A 15,396-nucleotide genomic window follows, 5' to 3' on the forward strand; every position below is an offset into this window, starting at 1 on the left:
AAGGATGTCCACGTCCCTTCGCGTTGGTGAGAGAGCCGATTGCACCCGGCAGGCAGAGAGGAGGGGAGGGAGCCGGCTGGAGAAAGGAGGCCGGAGGGGAGGGGCGGGGCGGGGCGGGGAGCTGGACGGGTCGGAGCCGGCGGGGCCGGAGGGCGGGGCCGGCGGGATGGGGCGGGGCCTGAGGGCGGGGCCGGCGGCGGCGCGCACGCGGCGGCTGCAGGTCCGCGGTCGGACGGTAGAGGCCTCCCTTCCGAGGCGGCGGTGCGGTTGCCACCCGCTGGGGCTCCGCTCTCCCTGCGCAAGCCCGCGCGTCCTTCCCGGCGAGGTCCCTGCGCGGCGCGTCCAGGCCCAGTGTGAGTATTCCCCACGCGCTCCCCTCCTCACGCAGGTGACAGCGCCTGTTCGTTTGAAGTGAGAGTCTCCGTCGGGCAGAGGGCGCTGCTCGGAGGCGGGGGTGCTCGTGTGAGCGGGATTTCACCTCCCGCTGGAGGCGTCCTCTCAGCGGGACTTCCCCGCGGGAGCGGACGCCGTAACGCGGACCGCCGCTCTCTGATCTCTGGCAGCGGGAGTAGCGAGCCGGGGAGGCGCCGCGGCGCCGTCGGGGGCTTTGTGTGCAGTTGGGGCCCGCAGCTCCGGTAGGTCTGGTTCTCACGCCGCAACTGCGGAGGGGCGCGTGCGGACCGTCGCAGCTTCTGAGGGAGCCTCGCCCACTGGCCCCCCGAGAAGAGGGCGAGGAGAGGGCGGGCCGGGCCGGTTGGCGCCGCGAGGGGATGTCGGGGTCTCGAGGGCGGCGGGTTACGCGCCGTGGAAGGCGGCGAGAGCGCGGCCTAAAAGCCCTGCGAGGGACGCCGGCGGGAGTGCTCGGCCGAGGCCACTCTGAGCGAACCGGCCCCGGACCCCTCTCCGTCGGGTCGGCTTCCCCAGCCGCCTCGGAGGCCGCCGCGCCCTCGCTTCCATTTTATTTCCCTCAAGGTCTGTGCCGTCGTGTGGTGGTCACGGAGAAGAGAAACCTATCCCTGGATGGGATTCGACTTTGAAAAAACAGTATTTTCCTCCTCCTGTCGCGGGCACTTGCCAGTCTGGCCTTCCTCCCCCGCCCACGAGACTTCCAGGCAACTTTCATTCTCTTGCTAAGTTAGAGCGTGAGGAGGATTGAGGCCCTTCGCCTACACTTAGCAGACCCCCCCCATCCGTGTGCTTGAAGTCAGGCTTCGCATGGTGTTCTTCGTTTTTTAGTCTTGTGTCATGCTAATAAATTATGTCAATCTAGGGCACGGATGTTTCCTTGCAGGCGATTTTGACAGCAATCATCATCATACCAAGCTATTATGAAGTGTGATGTCAGTCTGGAGGACGGATAATATATAAGCCAGTTCTTGACACGCTATCTTACAAGGAAACATCTGAGACCATCAGTAAGAGGCATTTTAATTCACACACCAAAAATATTTTGTGTTTGGTTGACGTCTTTCAAACTGCTGAAAGAGGTAGTAGCATTTATCATTTTGTAGGTATTTATCAAGGTACACACAAAAGTCCCCATAGGAAGGAAAGGGGTTTTGTCTTAGTCCTGTTCTATCACATAAACCAAGGAACAAAGGTGTTATATGTGCTGCCAAATAAATAGTGCTTGTAAGACAGTGATAGAGCTCTATTTATGAGAACAAACATCTTCTAAAACTGGAGTAATTGGAAAAGTGAGGTAACTGGTAATGTTTATGCCTGTGTTGTGAAAGATAATCGTCTGCTAGCTTAAATGAGAAACCTTACGCTTTTAGCATAAGTGCTGGATGTGTGAAATGATCCGTTTAGCTCAGGTATGGAAATCAGGTAAATTTTCTGTAAAACTCCGGTCTTAACGGTTACTACTTACTCATGGGTATTAAAGACTTTGATTATATCAGGAGTCACATGAAACAAGTGATTAGGTTCAAAAGTATGGCTAGGGTCCTAATGACTGAATTCTGAAATGTAAAGTGATCCAAATCTAAGCAGACGCTTTAGGCTTGATATTATGTAATAGTCAGAAGTTGTATTTACATGGACCAAATCCCGTGGGAGTTAGTTTTACAATGAACTGTGCATGTGTTCACCCAAGGTACGGTTTTCTTTTCCTCCAGTCATTAATTCAATAACTATTCATTATCTGTTACAGGTCCACTTCACTTTGCCATTGAACATGAGCCCTATAGGCATATAATACATAATTGTTGAAATGTAACTAAAATGTGGAAAATATATCTTCTTCTGGCTCAAGGAATATTATTATAAAAGAGTTAAAAACTGTGGCCTTCCATTTATACAAACGGAAAATTGTATTGACTTCTCTCAAGTAGTAAGGTAAGGGAAGAAAAATTAGAAATCAGAAAGTTTTCTCCAGCCTATGACCTAGTCACAGTACCATATTTTTTTCTCCTTAAGACTTTCAAAGCAAAGTTTAAAGGACCTGCATGATTGAATGGGTTTATGATGTCCTTTTAATAATTTTAGAATATAAAGTTTTCCTTAAAAGGTCTTGCTTCTTATATGGTGTGCTAGACTGGCTGGTGTTATGTGAGTGAAGCACTATAATTTTAGTTAAAATCAAAACCACATACCCCTTTATTTCCCCAACCTGAAGTAAGAATTGCCTACAATTAAGAAGATAAACACATTTCAAGTAGTTACAAGTACACCTGTTTAAAATTCATTTTCATTGGCTTGATAAACAGAGAAAAACATCTAAGATGTTTATCTCAATTATTTGTAGTTTCATCCTAAACAATGTCTAGGTCCTTGAATATCAAGACATTTTTGTATGACATCTATAAGATGCAATGTTGTGAAGTGCAATAATGGAAGATGTTAAGAATAATTTTATCCTTAACCCTAATATTGTGCTGTAGGGCTATAACTAAGTAACCAAGATATGACTATAAACTAATATAGTCCACTGTATCAGAACTTACACTTACATTTTAGTGTCCTATCCAGCTAGTCATCTTGGAAGTCTGTCACTTACTGCAGTGATGCCTCCATTGCTGCCATTGTTCAAAGCTGTTTTGAAGCTCTTCATTTGGGCACTCTTCAGAACCCATAGTACATCTTGTTCAAAAGCCTTGGAGGCAGTAAGTCATCTTCCTTTAAAGACCTTCTGTGCCCTGAAGAGTTAGGTGGGTGATCAAGTGGGGTAATGTAATTTGGGGGTCAAAACAATTGGAAAGACTATTAGATGTCTTTCTTGAGTAGCTTTTAAACTAGTTCTAAAGTCATTATACAAGAATAGTTTGAAGATTGGCAGCACCATTGGAGTAAAAGTAGTTGCCAAGGGAAAACTCTTAAGAAAAGTGTGCATTTGGAGCTTGTAGAGTCTCTTTGATTATCAATGAATTATTAATTTAACAATCATATACATCTCTAGTACATTGGTATGCAGTATAGAGACATCTTACTTCAGAAAACTATATTGTCAAGAATTTGGTTGATGTGGATTTTATGGGAGTTCAGTTTTGCTGCTATGATAACAAAAGCTGTTAAGTTCCAGAATATGAGCTTGGGTAGGAAAAATCCAAGATGTCATGGGCTAAAATCAGGATTTCCATATATAGTTCTATAGATTTGGTGCTCCACATTCTTTGAAATACAAAGGAATCATACTCAATTAAGAAATCAAACTTAACCTGTACTCTGTTTAATGAGCAAGGTATTCACCATTATCAAAAAAACTCAGTGAGGGCTTCCCTGGTGGCACAGTGGTTGAGAGTCCGCCTGCCGATGCAGGGGACACGGGTTCGTGCCCCGGTCCGGGAGGATCCCACATGCCGCAGAGCGGCGGGGCCCGTGAGCCATGGCCACTGAGCCTGCGCGTCCGGAGCCTGTGCTCCGCAACGGGAGAGTCCACAACAGTGAGAGGCCCGCGTACCGCAAAAAAAAAAAAAAAAAAAAAAAAAAAAAAAAAACTCAGTGATCCTTCAACTGTAGGTGAAGTCTAACTTGTGAAATAAAACATTCGTCATTTTTAGTAGATGGTTATGAACAGAGACCCCAAAGTATATATGTAGTGGAACTGCTGTGTACTGCTGTAAGCTAACAATATGCTATATGCTGTGCAAAATACAGAATTATGAAACTCCCTCCTCAGTGAATTTAAACTCATGATATTCAAGACCAGAATATGGGAGATGGGGTAGAAGGACACTCAAGGTAAAGAGAGAGGGAGATGGAAAGAGGTAGGTCATGGGACTTTTGAATCATAATTAGTTGAATTCATCTAAGAGAAGAGTTTAGAAATAGTTTCCAGAAACCACCAGCAAATAATTTAAAATCTGAGGGAATAATTCAAATTGAACTCCAGCTGAGACTATATGGAGAACCAAGAAAAGCAGAAAGAATGTAATTAGCTGAGTAGGAATTTTTCTAAGAATTCAGGTCTAATACCTTTAGTATTATATAGAGGGCCACAGGATCATTAGTGATTAGCAGGGATCCAGACTATAATGATCAGAAGAGATCAAGGCCAGAGGACAAAGATGAAAGAGGCTTCCTGCTTAAACTGAATGTTGCAAATGCTGATGCACTTACAGAGGGAAGGCTAGCTAGCAGACAAAGAAATAGGGCAACAGTCCCAAATCATCAAATATATTCCTCTCTTTCACCCCACAGTTAGATTGGATATGGAGATTAACCAAGTTTGAGCTGACACAAAAAGAATATCCTTGTTTCAGCCATTTATAAGATTTGGAACTTTGAGTTTTGTTGGCTTTAATGAGTTTGATTTTTGCTCAGAAATTAAGGAGGGGGACCTGCTGGGCCCAGGATATCAGAGTTACATACCCAACTAAAAGGTCAGTGAACAAGGTGGACAGATCCAATTCCAGGTCTTTTCTGGGGAAAAGACTGTTTGTCTATTAGCACATAAAACGGCTCCTCAATTATATGTTTCAAGTATAAGGAAGTATCAGGTACCCAGCACATCCTCAATAAATAATGACAATTGTGGAAAAACAAGTAGCAGTGATGTTAGCCTTTCTTTTGGAATGGGTAGCCCAACCATTGCACCTGCTCATATTCTATAGATTTAAGAACCATCCAAATATTTCTTAATTTGAATCTAAATATTAAATTTTGTATATAGTGTTTATAGCTTCAGGATTGGGGTGGGGAAACTCTTAGTATGGCCAGGTAGTTATAATAGAAGTCTGGTTGGTATAGCTTGAGGCCCATCTCTTTCAGATAGAGAGGTTCCTGGTTTTGGATTTTCAGAATTCACACGTGGATCCAGAATATAGAAATGGCAGGAAATTGCCCTGAGAACTGGGAAAGTATTCTTGACTAGGAGTGGGGACTAGGTTTATCATGTACCAATTGTGTTACTTGAAGCAAATTTTAGTTTTCTAATAGGCAAAATGTGTATAATACATTTACTTCAAGGGGTAGTTTTGAGCCTTGTCTGAGATGAAATAAATGGAAGGACTTGGTTTATTAAGTGCTGTGCATGTGCAAGCTCTTGTGTGCCACAACATGGGTTTTGCAGGTGAAGGTAAGGGTTGTAGCCCTTGAGCTGTCAGATATTTAAACCAAAATATAAATGAAGATGGAAATCTATCTTTGGGAATTTAGGAGAATAGACTAGTTTTCACATGGATACTAGAGACAAGTCATCATATAGTCATTATTCTCCCTTTCTCAAATTCATAGGAAGTACCCTGTTACCATTGCAAGAATTTTTTTTTTAATGTTTCCTAAAGACCTGTGGGAAATAAACCTGTTAGCTTGCTTAATACTATCAGGTCCAGGTCTTTAGCATTGGCAATGAAGGCACAATTTCCATGTGGGGAAAAGTAGCCAGGCTTCCAGGCCTTGATTCTTGTACTCTCAGAAGTTCTTATCTTAAAGATTTTATTAATCCCCATTGCCACCTACATGTCTTGGAACAAGAAGCTACATGGAGTTCCACATATTGGCTTAATTGGTCAGCTGTGAACATTTTTTTTTGCAGTTGTTTTTCTTCCCACAGCAACAACCCATTTTTGCTGCAGAGACTGCAAGACCTCCCAGCCCTTGCAGGCCATTAAAAAAGTTAACACTTGTATCTTTCATTTTCCCCTACTTTCATCTGTGTATTTAAAAGGTAGAGGCTGCTTGGGGCAGGGTAATCCACCTCTCTATCTCAGAGAAACACCAGTACAGATACAGACAGTGGTGTTATTGGCTCCCACCAACAGGGGGCATGGTTCCCAGAGAGGAGGGGAGAATAGAAGGGGTGGTCTGGGATGTATACACTCAGCCTTTCTTCTGTTGAGTTTCAGAGGCTATCCTACTGAAGAGGAAAACAGTGCCCTTGTCTTAAGTCATGGTTAGAGGATATTTTCTAGAGGTTTGTTGAGTATCCTCCACACAGTGACACTTCATAAATTCACATTGTGTGAGACAGACTGTATTTGAGCCAGTACAATGTGTTGGCTAAGGAGAAGGGGCATTTGATTCAGACAGTCTGTGTTTGAATATCAGATCTGCTACTTACTTGCTGATTGGCTTGGGCAAGTTTCTTAATCTCTCTGAGCCCCAGTTTATCTGCAAAATGGCAATAATAACAGTGTCTACTTTTCAGGATTGTTGTGCGTGAGGGTGCTCAACAAATGGAAGCTATATTATTAGGCTCTGGAGAGTGAGAGTGAGCAAGGAATATAAAGAAATACAGGGCAAATTCCCCTCTTAAGGGAGCTTACTGTACGGTTGGAAGGGACTGAATAAATGAAAACCGACATAATAGTACAGGGCAGAGAATAGGAGTGCCAAGTAAGAGCTGCAGATAATGAAGGGTTTCAGCAGTCTGCCAAGGACTAGGATGGTAGTGAAAGATTTCAAGATAGAGGTGGGAATTTCTCTCTGGGATTTGCAGGCTGGGTGGGATTCAGATATTTATACTGGAGTTGAGAAGGCATTCCAGATGGCAAGGAGAAGGAGTGATTAGAATACACAGTACAGCAGGGGTGAGAGTATGCCAAATGGAAAGTAATCCAGTTTTTAAGTCAGATAGGTAAGTGTAAGAATCCTGTCTCTGCTGTGAGATCTTGGTTGGACAAGTACCTTAATCCCCCCTCCCCCCCCACCCCCCCCCCACCCGCGGTATGCGGGCCTCTCACTGTTGTGGCCTCTCCCATTGCGGAGCACAGGCTCTGGACGCGCAGGCTCAGCTGCCACGGCTCACGGGCCCAGCCGCTCCGTGGCATGTGGGATCTTCCCGGGCCGGAGCATGAACTCGTGTCCCCTGCATCGGCAGGCGGACTCTCAACCACTGCGCCACCAGGGAAGCCCCCTTAATTTCTTTAGTCTCAGTTTCTACAGCCCTAAAATGGGTATAATCATATCTCATGAAATAGAAGGGAAATGAGATAATGTTTGTAATGCCTAACATGGTGCCTGGCATCTCACAAGTGTTCAATAAAATGAAGATAATTCATGTGGTGTTTTCAGGGGACAATGGGGGAGCTGTCTTCCTCAAGAGCTGTCTTGCGTGGTATAGACTAGTAGTGTAAAACAAACCAGAAACAGCCAGTTAGTGCCTAAAGGCGGAGTGGAGAGGAGGCTTAAAGGCCAGTTTAAGGAGCTGGGTGGGGCTGTTACAAGTTATCAGAGCTATCAAGGTTTTTGAGTAAAGCTGGGGTTTAAGAGAAATTAATCTCAAGGCATTGTCAGGCTGTTTTGGAGGAAGGAAGAAACTCACTCTGGCATGTGTAAACTGATAAGGGTCTAGATTAGGATAGTGGCAAGGTTACCAGACCTGGCTGATGTGGTCTCTTTAAAGTTCTTTTTATAAAAGGAGCTTAGGGCTCAGCAGTGTTGAGTGATGGAATGTTTTGTTTTGTTTGTAGACTCCTTAATATTTAGTGTCAGTTGTCCAGAATAAAATTAGTATAGATCCACAACTTTGGAAAATAGAACTCACTCAATATCCAGGGACTATAATAGGTGGGAAGTAATTTTAATGCTAAATAAACCCTAGTACTTGCTTCAGCTTATAAAATAGCCCCTTTTAAAACTCCTTTCCCCTTCCTGTTAATGCACACAGTGTGTGCCTATCACTGGTTTTCTGGAAGGCACGGTATAGATCATTTATAATTGTTTGGAGTTTGAGGTTATGATTGTTAGTACCAAGTGGCATTGGATCAAATGGGGAGGATGCTGCCAGCAAAGTGGTAATTTGATGACTTTATTTATTTGGTGACAGTGTGATTTGGATGAGAAAATACTGTCTTCTCCCTGGGGTTTAGAAGTGATTTAATTAAAAACACAAACCTAGGAAATGGTTTTGGATACTAGGGAATTCATTTATAGTCTCTCATTCTCTCCTCACCACTCATTTTTCTGTCCCTAGTAGTATTGAAATGGGAGAATACATGGTAGATAATTGTATTTCTAAAGAAAGTCACACTGATTATATGGACACCAGTTTTTTTTTTTTTTTTTTTTTTTTAATTTTTTTTTTGGACACCAGTTTTTAAAATGTGAGGAAACTGAAACTGCCTATTGTTCAGCGGTGGGCCTTAAACATATTAAGTAGGAAAGGGTAACTGACCCACTACTGATTTTCTGAATTTTGCTGTTCTCTCATTTGGCTATAAGGGTGACATGGTGCTGATAGCTCTGGGGTATCTGGGGTGTCTCAATAGTTAATTGTGGCTACCTCTGCCTGCCTCAGAAGGAGGGTACATGAGTAAGGGGACTGTGTGCAGTGGTTGACCAACACAGGAAGGAGCTCAGTGACACAGGGAAAGGCAGGCCCTGTGAGGTTAGAGGCAAAGCAAACTGTCCTGTTGCTTCTGAGCAGAGGCAAGGAGTGTATTTCATTTCTCATCTCCTGAGTTTATTGAAATCATCTGCTGGGGTGGGAGGGGGCAGAAAGAAAGCATGATGTTGTAAAGCCGATTAAGATGCCAGCAAGCAGATTATATCCGGCTCTTGACACTCCTCTTCACTCCAGCCTAGAAACAGAAGACTGCATAAGAAACCTGTTTCATGAGAAGGAAGGGGAGAAAGCAAAAGACATCTCCCTACTTTTTAATGAAAGATTTTTTGAGTATATATTCATTTTGGATTTCTGGTGTCCATTCTACCCTAAGAGACCATCCAAAGTAGCTCCTGACTGAAACCCTGGCTAGGAGAGGTTCAGACCAGGGACAGGTGGCATTGGGCAGAGGGTCTTCAGGGTACTCTTGGCATTAATTTGCTGAAAAGAGCCTCATCAGAGACCAGGTCTCCCCTCCTGCATGGGTGGCAGACGTTAGGCCTTGGAGAGGGCCTCCATGCAGATTTCAGCTTTGCCCCTCCTCCAAACCCTCTGCCTTCTGCTCCTGCCGTGGGACCACTCTCTCCCTCTTCCCCCTTTTTTCAATTAAATGAATTAATTACCAGGCATTTAACTTTTTACCAGACTCTTTCATTATGCCCAGAGTTGTTGCTGAGCGGCAGAGCAAGTAATAACATTCCCAGTGAGGGGCAAATCCTGTTAATGAACAAATTAAAGTTCAAACAGTGATCCAAGTTCACAACCTCTCTGTGGCTCTTCTCTTTAATAAGAGTTATACATGTTACTTTCCTCTCTTTTCTCCCTTTTATTACTTTTTAAGCTTTTCATCAACACTGCTGGGGCATATTTGAGGCTCCCAACCTTTCAGCCCTGACAAGGACTCGAGCAGTTATAATCCCATCTTAATTTGGCAACTTTTGTAAAACACATAAAGGGCCCAGAGTCACCTTTGGTCACCAGGGCCCCGGGTGACCCTCTAGCTTCCACCCGCCGCCAGGGCTTCGTGGGCCACTCTTATGGATCTGGTATTCATTCCTCTGCTGCACTCAGAGTCAGTCAGCTGACTCAGCTCCCCGCCCCGAGGCACTGCCTGCAAGGTGGAGCCGGCCAGTGTCCAGCCCTTGCCTCACTGCCTTCCCTCTCCAGTCAGCCTCTCCACAAGCAGATGTCAGCACTTGTTGGAAGGGGAAGTGGTGAGGCAGGGGAGGAGCCTCTAGACTAAAAACTGGGAACCTCTAAGGAGAAAGGGGTTTGGGGTAGGAAGGATGCCTGACCCCCTCCGCACCCCATTACCACCATTACCAAATGCCGCTCACCTCGGGGAGGAGGCCTTGCCTGGAATGGCACAGGAAGGCCCAAGGCTTCTTAGCCCTTGACTGGAGTGGCCGGGCCTGGTGAGAAGGAGCCGGGAAGGCGTCAGGTGCCCGCTTACTTCTTCCTGCTCTGTTTGTTACGAAATGTGGATTGCGTGGGGGTAATCTCCACATCCGCGCCTGGCTTCTCACCACCATCCCCTGAGCGTAGTTTGATATGATCACCATGACAACTGCAGTCTAGGAGCATACACATAATAGAGATGAAATAGACAAAAGATTAGCATGCCATGAAAAGTACAATAAGTTTCTTATTTAGCATTTAGATAACTGTCTTTCCTCTGGAGCAAGCTTCAAAGTTGAAGCCAGTTTAGACCAAGAGGATTAATTCTTTCTCCCGCATGCTTCATTGAATCTCTCATTACCAAACTTTGTCTGTACTGATGTAAGATTTGATTGAAGATTAGAGCATTTAGCAAATCTTGCTTTTCTGCATGTATCAGGTCCTTTCAAGCAGGGATCGAGGTGCCCAGTGGTCAATACCCTTACTTTTATCCAGTGTCTGCTTCATTTAAACTTAATCAACTCCATCAGTGAACTGGAACAGGGAAACGTCCCTGTGGTAAGAATGTTGTGCTTTTGTGGGATAATTCTTTGCTCTTTCCCGATCTGTTGGCGTTAAACCTAAAATTGCACTATGGTGAACTTTTTTTTTTTTTTTAATCAATATGATAATGACAGTTGGGCCTGAATGCTCTGGCAGGACTTAGAGCAGGATCTGGCCTCCATTACCAAAACAACTTCTGGTCCTGCTATAGTCCGCCACCTTTTGTGTGGCTTTAATACCTTTTCTTCCCTGACATTGAATATTGCTCAAGCTGGAAAATGATGCATCTTGTAGGGAAGGCTCATATGTCACAGCCAGAAAGTGAAGCAGACCGATTGGTTGTGTGAATTATCTGACTTGCTGCAGTGAATTATTTGCACTGTTTCCCTACCTAGTCAACAAGTTCCTGAGGTATAGTAGAGATCAATCAAAACTGACAGTCTGCGTGTGAAAGCTTTACTGTGTAAATCTGGTGCACTCATCCTGGCCATGCCGGCCCTGGCATCTGTATATCATTTTTATACTGCTACCAGTAGAGCAATTTCAAAAGTATTTGCAAGGAAAATGCGTGTCCCCATCTGTTCCTGGAAGCATAAATGTGCCACCTTCAGAGGGTTTTCACTGGTAATCATATCTTTAATGATCAACAGACTAGTGATATATACTTTTCCATAAAATGGGGTTTTCTTCACTTTATTGTGATTGGCTAGAATAAATAGCTTTTCCATATGTTAGAGAGATAAAATATAAGATTAGCAGAGGTCGTTTGTTAGATAGTAAACAAAAGACACAATTCATTCCAAATAATCTTTGAAAAGAAGCAATGACAAAATTAAGTTGCAGTAACAGAGCATCTGGGGCCCTACATCAGAAAACAGACCTTGCTCCTCTTTGGAAAAGGAGCCATTTAAGAGCAGAAACTCAAGAGTCTTCTACAGGACTCTGGTGGCTTATTCTCAAAGGCAGGGAGGGAAGGATCAGGCTAAGGAGGAGAGGCTAGACTAATACTTGTTTATTTCTGTGTTTTAAGTTTGTCTCTCCTTTCCCTTACCCGCTATTTGCCTGCCCTCACTGAAGCGCGCTGGGTAAGTTGGTGCGTGATGTGTTCAGAAAGCAGGAAAGTGCTACCCTGCTGAATTTCTCTTCAGGACTACAGGGAATGGGGATTGTTCGGGTACTTTAAAAGTTGGCTTCCTCCTTGGGAGATTCTTTTCTCCCATAGAAAAGGGTGACCACGGAGGGCAGGCAGAGTACCGGCCTTTGAAATTCCAAAGCCATGCAGAAGGTACCTCAAGATTACCAAAACTGCCAGAAACTCCACAGGAAGTGTTCTTAGTGATCTAATTCCACCTGTTGTGTAGGTTACAGTCCGAAGATACAGTCAGACCCTGACCACAATCTCTCGCCTACCCACACACATAACACTCACATGAGTATTCTCCACACTCAGAGTCCAAGAGCACTGCCCCCCCCCGCTCCTTTTTTCAGATGCAGACACTCCTAGTTCTTGGCAAAATTTGGAAGCTTCTCCTCCAGGATCTCTGTCCAGACGTTGCAACTACCTGCTCAGGAATTTCCAATTCTATTTTGTTTCCAGTCAGAGAGAACCTCCTGTTTTGAAAAGGACTGACATTAGTTGCAGGACACTTGAATCTAAACAATGCCTTCAGCCTTTGAGCTCTCTAGAAAATAGGTGTAGAGCTATTTAGACCTGTTTTCTACAAGTCAGGAATTGAGAATGAGACGTTAAGGTGGAGGGAATGTTCTCTCTACACATTGAGAACAGGACCAGTTAGCAGAGTAACCTTAAACTGGTTCTTTACTCTTTACAGTTATATATTGTTATTGACTTTTTTCCCCCTTGGGATAATGGGAGAAAAGCTCCATCTTTTCTGTATATCTTACCCCCCACCTCATATTTCATAGAAATTCTTGCTCTCTCCAAATGCCTACTTCTCTCACTGCAGCAGGAGTGTGTGGGTGTTAGTTTCAAAGTGGGAAATGTAGTCTTCAGGCTGGTCCCAAGCAGAAAGTCTCTCTTAGAATCTTAAACCTAACTTGTGTTAATTTCCTGGCCCCAGTGAGGTTTGGGAACAACTGACAGGACAGTAGGAAAACAGCCTACCCCAAACCTATCACCAGAGGAAAACAGAAAAGCCACTGTCAAAAGATTTTCTTTTAAAATTTCCCCTTAATTTTAGTAATACAGTCTTATAGGCTGGGTTGCATGTAGACAGTCATAGACTATATAAAAGATCTACATATAGATCACACTTTGCCTGATCTGAAACCAGATTTCCTATAGTATTGCAATTAAGATTAAAAGAAAGGGAAATCACACTTGTGGTTTCCACACTGCATTGTGATACACTGCAGATCTTGTCTTCAGTGAATTTGCCTGCCACAAGGAAATTCTGGCATGTATAGTGTATGAGACATACTTTACACTCTATTTAGAAAATTGTATTTCTTGATTTCTGTGTATTTTAGTTTGAAACCCATTTTGCATTGAATTTCTATGTTGTTTTCATGAAATGAAAGGAAGTAAAAAACCTCACCAACTGATTTGTGTGGAAGAAACAAATCTGTGATGTTTGCTCCTTCCCTTGTCCAGGAGGATGAGGCTGTCACTACTACAGTTGGGCTATTTCCCACTCCATGCTCTTGTGCCCAGGGGTCCTGTCTAACCCACAAGACTGCCAGGAACACTGCCGTCCACACCAGAGTAGAAGACATCTGCAGGGGCTCATGTTGGCTGAGGCTCTGAATCACAGAACTGCAGGCATACAAGGTTTTCCTAAACCTGGACTGGAGAGCCATTTGCAGCACATAGTCCTTTGCTGCTTCAAATCCACAGACCCTGTACACATGCACATCCATAGCAGAGATGGAAGTCTTGGCAACTGTAGGACAAGGATTTAAAAATTTAAAAACAAACACACCATGTTCAGGGTGAAAATTACCTGCACCGACAATGCTGTCTCTTTCCTTCCACACTCTCACTGCTACCAAGCACTGTCATCAGTCTGGTTATTTCACTGAAGATGTACTTAATTCCAGATAAACTACTGGGTGTCTATATGTAACAATCTTTTTTGTTAACCAATTTTATGAAAACAAAAAACCCTCCCATCTTAGAAGAAAATATTGAACCTAAAACTCTAATTCAAATATTTGAAAACATATGGGCATATTCTGTCACATGATTGTAATATGCTTAAGTATGTAATAGTAATTGTTTTTTAGATGCCCCTTAACAGGACAGAGATGGGCAGGCAGTATGGTGTTTTAGAAAGAAATTCAGTTTTTTAGAATAAGCCTAAGAAAATGACTCTTTTGATTATGGAAAATAAACTCAAGTGATAGGACAAAATGAACTTTTAAAATTTAGTATTGATTAACAATCCTTAAATTACTGATAAAACACCACCTGGATCTTAAAAATGTCAAGGTATTTAAAGTTATCAGAAAATGAAAATTTGGGGGGAACTGACTTTTTTTTGTTCTCCTTCACTCTAAACAGAATAGTAGCAATATTTTCTGTCACTCTTGGCACTTATTGGGGATTTTCATCTTCTTAAGGAAATAGCAGGAAAGCAGCTTGCCTCAGTCTAAAGAACGGTATTTCTGGGCAGAAGTTTTACAGTTACCCTTGTCTGTGAACACCGTTAAGGGGTGTGTTTTAATTTGTGGTCAGAACAACTGGGTTAAGATCTGGAGAAGACACTGAATTTTCCCTATGGGGGAAGGGCGAGGAGAAAGGAGGCAAAAGTAGTTTTACTGTGCGGCCAAAGGACTCCAGGCACCAACGAGGTAGGGAAATTTCTATTTCTAGTCAGTGTTCTTCCGTCAGGCCGTTTCATACCAATCTTGGAGCCCATCAGCTTGGGAGCGGGTTGCGGGTGGTCGCCATCAGATCCCGGTCTCTCCCACCTCCTCTCTGTCGGCTTTTGCCCAAAGACTTAAAGTACCTTCTTCCTGGATTCCCCTTCCCCACCCCCCAAACACAGACGCTGAGGGACGCGACAGCTGTTCCCGAGAAGCCGGCTGGTCATCCGGGAGCGGGGTGATACCGTCCCCTCCGGGCGTTCAGGAGTCGGGTTTAGGCGCCTTCCACCCCGCCGCGCCGTTGGACTAAGGGGCAGGTCAGCCGGAGAGTTCTTGGCCGCGGCCCCCCGGGGCACGTGACCCGGGCAGCGGCCGGGAGCCGCTGGTGGGTGACGCCAGACCTGCCGCCGGGAGGAGCGACTCTGCTGCGCTTCGGCCCGACGCCTTCCGGTGAACCTAGTCTCGAGCGCGACGGCCGACCCCCCGGACCCAGGTTCCGCCCGACCTCGGGAGGACGGTGTCGACCCCAGAACACCTGCCCAGGCGGGGGTGGGGTCGCCTCTCTGCAGGGGAAGCTGGCTTGAGAGCGCAGGCGGGTCGCCAGTGACCATGACCGCTGGTTAATCCCTAGGCAGACGCGCGGGAAGTGGGTGAAATAGGGACTGCGCCCTGCTTGCCCGCCGTCGGCCTCTTTTCTGTCCCAGGACACCGGCCTGCAGGCGCAGACGCGGCTCCGGGCCGCGGGGTCTGAGAGCCTCGGGGGAGGACCGGGTAGCCGGGATGGCTCTGACTCCGCCGCCAGGGGCCTTGCCAGCGGGAGTGGGACGGGAGCCTGCGTGGCGTCCAGCGGCTCGCCCTCA

General features: G+C 45.0%; 1 long non-coding RNA gene across 1 annotated transcript in view; it reads left to right on the plus strand.

The window, feature by feature from the left end:
* The first annotated feature begins 207 nt into the window (after nt 1-207).
* The window catches only part of LOC136794627 (uncharacterized), a 21,528-nt gene continuing 6,339 nt past the window's right edge, over nt 208-15,396 (plus strand). The window contains exon 1 of the long non-coding RNA XR_010841693.1: nt 208-353. This is a non-coding gene — a long non-coding RNA (uncharacterized lncRNA). The remainder of the gene's footprint in view (nt 354-15,396) is intronic.

Source organism: Kogia breviceps, chromosome 1, assembly GCF_026419965.1.
Source record: "Kogia breviceps isolate mKogBre1 chromosome 1, mKogBre1 haplotype 1, whole genome shotgun sequence".
In the NCBI taxonomy this organism is placed as follows: Eukaryota; Metazoa; Chordata; class Mammalia; order Artiodactyla; family Physeteridae; genus Kogia; species Kogia breviceps.